The 8,027-nt window shown below is 28.5% G+C and overlaps 1 pseudogene; it reads left to right on the top strand.

The window, feature by feature from the left end:
* Window positions 1-2,299: 2,299 nt before the first annotated feature.
* On the top strand, window positions 2,300-2,418 carry LOC111738397 (annotated as a pseudogene).
* The last annotated feature ends 5,609 nt before the right edge of the window (window positions 2,419-8,027 follow it).

The following is an 8,027-nucleotide window of genomic DNA, read 5'->3' as shown; positions in this document are numbered from 1 at the left end:
CACAATATCTTGGTGTTTCATAATCTGAAGAAGAAATAAATCTGGTTAGACTTAAAAAGACATTAAAACCTATGCCTGAAAGTGTACCTGAACTTTCTCCTGCTTCATTGAATTCCTTATCTTTATTAAAGCCTTAATTAGGTAGGATATCATGAGTCTTATCAATTATTTGAGGAAATAAATAATTACTATAGTAATAATAGCAGCCATTAATGATGATCGCTTAACTCTATTACACAGTTAGAAATTAAAGATTGCATTATTAAATTTATCACATACCTTATTTATTTACTGGATGATATATATCTGTAATCATGAAAGTCTCTCAATCTATTATTTAGTTACCATAAAGTACAATTTGTAATAAAAGATATATTTTCCCTTTATTTACCAGTTCTCAAAATTATAAATTACCTACCTTAAATTCTCCAAAAATGATCAATGATTCTGTGTACATGTTTGTGAATATATATGTTTATTTAAATTTTAAATGTTTGAAAGTATTCAATCAATTTAAAGTACTTACTGATAAAGTGTCTTGCATTAAATAGTGAAGCTCGAAGAAGCTCCAGTATGAGTCTCTTCAGGTTGATGATGTTTAATATTTACCTTCATGTCAGACATGACAAGCCATTATCTAGTACATTGATCTAGTACATTAATCTCATCAATTGGATTTAGTCTTATCACCAAGGAACATGATTCCTTCAGTGAAAAAAAAAAAAAACCACGTTTAACTGTTTACCATTTTTAAAGGGTAGTTTAGAAAAAAGAATCCACTTACATAAAAACCTATCTATCTCAGGCACTTATCTGTGTGCCAAAGGAAATAATAACACTAATATCATTGTTATAATTATTAATAATAGTATGTACTTCTGAGAACAAAACCTGAAAACTGGTCTTACTCAAATATGAGATTAAAATTTTCACTAAATCAATGCCATTGGAACCAGTCAAAAGGCTCAAAAAGATTCTTCATTGTAAATATAACCTGTTGCTTATAGGATTAAAACATTAATACATAATTCTAGTTTATACTCTCAGTTTTCCCACAAATTATATCCAAGAGATTAAAAAAAAAAAACAACCATAATTATACGAAGTGAAATAAGTCAGCAAGAAAAAAAACAAATACCATATGATGTCACTTATATGAAGAATCAAAAAAAAAAAAAAAAAACCCAAAAGAAACCTTCATAGATACAGAGAACAGATAGGTGGTTGCCAGAGGCAAGGAGAGGGTGGTGGGCAAAATGGGCTAAAATGGTCAAAAGGTACAAACATTCAGTAATAAAATAAATAAGTCCCAGAGATACAATGCACAGCATAGTGACTATATTTTAGAATACTGTATTGTATATTTGAAAGTTGCTAAGAGAGTAGATCTTAAAAATTCTAATCACAAGAAAAAAAAATGTAACTATGTGTGGTGATGGACATTAAGTAAATTTTTTGTGGGGATCATTTCACAATACCTACAATATCAAATTATTATGTTGAACTGCTGAAAATAATATGAGTAAGAAAGGGAAATTACAGGCCAATATCTCTCATGAGCATTGATGAAAATATTCACAACAAAATAATATAAATTCTATATAACAACGTATAAAAAGAATTATATACCATGACAAAGTGGAAATTATTCCAGGCATGTAACACTGGTTATACATTTCAAAATCAAGCATTTTAATTTAGTTTACTAAAAGCTAAAGTAGAAAAATTATAGGATCATATTCATTAATGTAGAAAAAGCATTTAATAATATTCAAGAAAAATTTATTAAAAAACTCAGCAAATTAGTAAAGGTGGTGATCTTCCTCACCTTGCTAAAGAAGAACTACAAAAACCTTTACCTAACATCACATTTAATGGTGAGAAACTAGACACTTCCACAGTAGAGATCAGGAATAAGGTACAGAAACATTGTACTGCAAGTAAAAGCTAATATCACAAGATGAAGAAAGGAAATTCAAAAAAGTATACTTCCTGGGAAGGAAGAAATAAAATTATGTTTGTAGATGAATTGATTGTCTATGTAGAAAATCCCAAAGAATCAATAAAAATACCCTCCTGAAACTAATATGTGATTATAGTAAAGTTGCAGAGTACAAAGTTAATATACAAAAGTCAATTGCTTTCCTGTATACTAATGACAAAAATTGAAATTCAAAATTAAAAATGCAATACTATTTACATTATAAATCCCAAAATAAAATACTTAGGTATAAAGCTAATGAAATGTGTGCAAGATCTGTGAGAAAAAGTATAAAACTCTTATAAAAGAGAAATCAAAGTTTATGGCCATGCTACCCTGAACAAGCCTGATCCCGTCTAATCTCGGAAGCTAAGCAGGGTCGGACATGGTTAGTACTTGGATGGGAGACCACCTAGGAAGACCAGGTGCTGTAGGCATAAAAAATAAAAAATTTTAAAAAATAATAAGGGATAGTAAACTGACAAGGTCTTGCAATCTGTGAGGTCAACCAAGTGTTGCCTCGCCTAAAAAAAAAAAATAATTGAAAAAAAAGAAATCAACGAAAGTCTAAATAAATGGAGAGGTATTCCACATTCATCAATAGGAAGGTTCAATATTATTCATTCCTCAAAACCCAAAGGACTTTAAAGAACAGAGAATGGACTATAATGTGTGCAAATTTAAAAAATCATTTAAGACATCGAGGATTAATTTTAACTCTATTACAAAAGTAGTTTTAAAAAAAAACAAACCCCTTACTGACAGGAGTAAAAGAAAAAAACGTCTAACATAAGTAACACTGAAAGTGACTAGCCTTTGTAAAACTAAAGATAAAACGAACCACATATAAGCACTGTATACTAGTTTGCAAAATTGTTTCCCACAGTGGTATGGTTAACAATTCTGACACTACTATACATGTATACTGGAATTGAATAATTAAAGAAATGAATGACAAATGGTGAAAGCTAGGTTTCTCACTGTTGGAAAGGGAGGTCACCCACAAGTAAGGGAAGGAGGCTAAAGAGATGCATATGGTAAAGGACTAGAGTTAAAGACATCAGTGTGAACTAATGTTCAGTTTCCTACATATACAGATGGTTATAGAAATATTTATAGATATGCGTATATACAGGATTGTTACACGCACATATATTGTTTTTCACTCAGAGATGAGAAGGCATAAGAGAAATGTATAACCCACCAAAGACTAACATTTATGCTGACAGGAGATTTCCCATCAGCAACAATGAAAGTTAAAAAAAAAGTAAAATAATGTCTTCAAAGATATGAGCAAAATTTCAGCTTAGGAGTTTATTTCAAATAAAACTATATTTCATGACAAATGGTGACATATTTCTTTAATTTACTAAAGGAATTTCTAAAATATGTATTTCAGGAAAAAGAAAAATTACTCCCAATAAATGTATAAGTTTCAAAGAAAAAATTTAGCAAATTAACTAATGGATATTGATGTAAATCTAACCCAGTTTTTGTAAGAAATAATAATAATAACAAAGTCTAAATTTTAAGCTAAATAAAAGAAAAAATATTGTTTCTCAAGAGTGTGCAATTCAGGAGGAAGTTAATCAAAAATTATTCTGAGATTCACATAGGGAATGCAGTCAGCAGTAACGTAATGGCTAGATGGAGAGCCAGAGGAAAGAGCAATTAGGGGGATTATTTTATAAACTATGTATATGTCTAACCAATGTACTGCATACTTGAAACTAATAAAATAAAATTAAAAATAATAATAATAAACTATTCTGAGATTCACATATTTCTTGGAAGAAAAGTTAAATACTGCTTAACTTAAAACTTTGTTGCTAATATATGATAAAAATTTAGAGTAAACATTACAAAAGAAAAAATAAACAATGGGAACAAGTAAAATGCATGCTAATTATTATTTATAAGAAATTAAAGTGCACTTTGTCAGTTAAAAGAACTTTTCAGATTTTATATAAATAGGTCAGCTACACTTTTACATGAGGAACATAAAATTTAATAAATGGAAATGATAAAAATAAATCATAGAAAAAAAGGTCCCCCCAATATAATTATTTTCTTCCAGGAAAATATAATCAGAATGAAACTGGTGTAATTATAGTACTTTTAGTTAAATTATACTTTAATATGAAGATTATTAGGATTAAATATTGTCATTCCATAATGACAAATCAAGTCATTCGAATCCAACTCATCAGTAAAATATTCCAATTTTAAACTAGTATTTTCCTGATAAAAATCTTCATATTAATAAATTAGAAGTAGATACAAATAATGCAGAAATTGAAAAAGTTATTACATCATGATAGAACATGAGTCTCTTGCTTATTTATAAATCAAAAATAATAAACATTAGTAAAAATATATTTGAAAATTCAAAGTAATAAGCTTGATATAATTAACATTTGAAAATTCTGAAATGAACAATTGGAAAATTGTTTTCCCAGGCTTGCAGAGTTAATTTATAATAATTGATTTTGTACATTATTATAAACCAAGTACATTTAATTAAAATCATTTTTATTATATAACCCATGTCTCCGATGACAAGGCTACATAATACTTTATACCAAATAACATGTTACTCAAAAGCCCACCACCAAGACAAATACTGATAATTTTCAACCAGTATCTATCTTCCCCTTCTATTTTAAATAATAAATTATCATATAAATTTAGAAAGAGAGATAGATGCACTGTCAAATAGAGTGTGGAAATAGAAATGATGAGTGCAACCTCTACATCACTTCCTTGAAAGAGAATTGCTTACATTTTATCTACTGTGTTCTACTTTCCGTGTGTACTGGTGAGCCAGCTAGTACTGATTATTCAATGTAGGCAAATTCATGAGGTCATGAGACTGCAAGAGCACACACACAAAATGTGTGTGCTTGAATGCTGAATGCAGCAAAACTCCTTATTGGCCCTGAACTTTCTATTTATCTCTGAATAATAAGTAATAAGAAAGAAACCCCTGCCTTATTTCTAGATTGCCTTCATATATTCTTGGTATTGATAAATTCTTTTTCAGGTATAATGGATTAAATTAATTTTTTAGTTTGTAGCTTGTCTTTGTAGTTGTGTGTTTTATTTTGATGAACATATATTTGTAATTTGAAACTAGATGCATTGTCACTATTGTCTTCGATTTAGTGTTTTTTTGTGTCTTATTAATGAACTCATTTCTCTCCCAAGGTTATAAAAACATTATCTAAATTACCTTTTGAAAATTTAAGGTTGAAACTCACATCGTGTGTAATCCTCTTGACAGTTATTTTTATGTACTAGGACAGGTAAAGACTCAATTTTGTTTACTTTCAAATGGATCATCAATTACTTAGAAATACTTATTGAACATCCCATCATCTTCTACTGATTTGAAATTGCATCTCTGTGATCTCCACTCATAGGAATCTTAATAGAAATCACAATTTTAGAAATGAACATTGAATTCTTTCATAATCCTGAAGTATGTTCTCTAGGATGCACATTCTTCTAAAGTATATTATCTATAGAAATTCTTCTACAGTGCAGTATAAAATATATATATATATATACATATATTCATAGCAGTGTTGTTTCTAATACCAAAGAATGAAAAAACCCAAATGTCAATTAGGAGGAGAAGACTAAATATGAATTTATGTTTTTTCTATTTAAATATGAGGAAAATCAGGTGCAAGGTAGATTAATGTTAGGTGACAAGGAACATGTTAGATGACAAAAGTACAATATAAAATCACTTTTATATAGTAAGTGTTGGAAATAAAACTAAATATTTTACTGGTTATATGGTGTAAGATATATACACATGTTATAAAATTGATGTAAAGAATATCAAGGGAATATAAAACACAAAATTTTAGAGAGCATGTGTGTAGGAATGAGAAAACAGAGCTTGATAGAGAATTTATAAATTTAAACAGAGAAAAGTGGAGGGAATAGCATGTAAAATTTATATATAATCTTTATCTTGATTTAAGAACTGTTAACATTTAATACGACTTGCTCCACCTTTCTTTTTCTATTAGTCTGTATGTGTATACACACACAGACATTATTTTCTATTTCTTCTAAATCCTTTGAATTTCCATATATGTTTTACAAACAGCTTTGTCAGAATCTATAAGTAGCTTGCTGGGATTGTGATTCGGAAGACATTAAATCCATAGATCAAGTAATGGAGAACTGATTTCTTAATGATACTGGGACATTCAATTTTGAACATTCTGTATTTATTTGTTTCTTTTAAATTTTGTCTTAGAAAGTTTTGTAAATTTTAGTGTAGAAATTTTGCATATATTTTAATTGTATTTATATACATTCAATATTTTTAATTTTAAAATGTAGTTTTAGTTTTTGTGTAATTTGCCATTATTTGTTACTACTATATAAAAACAAAATTTAATTTTGTTTTTGACCATGTATCCTATAATCTTGGTAAATTAATTTCTTAGTTATCGTTGTTTAATTGTTAATTTCTTAAGGATTTCTTTATAAGCAATCTTATCTTCTGTGAATGGAAATAGTTCACTATTTTATTTTTCTTGTCTTATTGCTAGAATATCCAGTGCAAAGCTACATACAAATGGTGAGAATGGACACCTGAGCTTTGTTCTTGAATTAAGGGGATGCAATTAATAGTTTATCTTTCAATATGGCATTAACCATAGGTGTTTTGTAGAACTCTTTTATCATATTCAAAATTTTCTTTGTATTCATAGTTTACTGAGAGTTTCAAATCATAGATGGATTTTGAACTTTGCCAAATAATTTTTTCTGCATATATTGAGAAGATCCTATAACTTTTCTCCTTTGTATTCACTTGGTAAATTACTCTCAGAAATTTTTAAATGTTAAACCAATCTTACATCCTTGGAACAAATGCTACTTAGTGGTAAGTTATTTTACATTGTATATATTACTGTGTTGATTTTGCTATTTTTTCAGGCATTTTTAATCTATGGTTATGATGTATTGTTTTGTTTATTGTAATGTGTCAGTCTGGTTTTTATGTCTTAGTTTGCTGGCTTTATAAAATAAGTTAAAAATTTTCATTTTTCCTTTATTTTTAGATCAATTTGATCTAAGTGATATTTATCTTCTGTGAATTGGAGTACTCGAAAGTGAATCTATATAAGCCTCAAGTTTTCTTTGTGGTAATGTTTCTGATAAAAAATAATTACATTTATAATTGATATGAGACTATTATGCCAGGTGTTTTAAGTTTTATCTTTTCAAGGAAATTGTCACAGTTTAGCACAGAGTCATTTATATTATTTTCTATACATTTCATCATAAGATAATCAATATCAATATTTATTTCTGGAATTGGTAATTTTGTTGTTTTTTTTCTCTGTCTCAATATGACTTGCTAGTATGTCTTTTCAAAGAATAATATTTACATATTTTAAAATTACTATTCTTTTTTTAAATTTTGTTTCTGATCTTTTTATTATTTGCTTCTTTCTAATTATGTTGCATTTAAATTACTCAGCTTCTTTTTGGTTCTCATGATACAGGATTTTTACTTTTTTTATTTTCTAATATAAATATTTACATCTATAAATTTCCCTCTAATCACTGATTTAATTGGATTTCACAAATGTATATATGTTGTAATTTTATCATTTGGTTCAAAATATTTTATAATGATCCATGTAATTACTTTTTGATACAAATTATTTTCTATTGAGTTTTAAACTTTCCGAATATATAAGACGTGGAGCAGAGACTATTCCATGATGTGACTGCTCTCTGAATCCTGCCGGAGGGCCAGCTAAATTCTGGCCAGAACAGTGATTTCTTCCAGAAAATCCCCTCAGAGACTGTCTCATCAACACTTTCCCTATACCCCACAAGGTGCTGGTTTGTGTTGGTTCCTAGGCAGGCCATTTATCAGCCCTGGGCAAGCATGTAAAGCATTTCCCCCTTATTTGGGGCAGGTCAAATCCCAATGCCTCTATCTACCTTGCCCTGTCCTATATAATCCCTTAGTGTCTGCCACATGGTGTGAAGAATATTCATGTTATTT

The sequence above is a fragment of the Pteropus vampyrus genome, unplaced genomic scaffold (genome assembly GCF_000151845.1).
Source record: "Pteropus vampyrus isolate Shadow unplaced genomic scaffold, Pvam_2.0 Scaffold37, whole genome shotgun sequence".
NCBI classification, from domain to species: Eukaryota; Metazoa; Chordata; class Mammalia; order Chiroptera; family Pteropodidae; genus Pteropus; species Pteropus vampyrus.
Note: the sequence above shows the minus strand (reverse complement) of the source record. Positions and strands in the feature narration are given on the sequence as shown.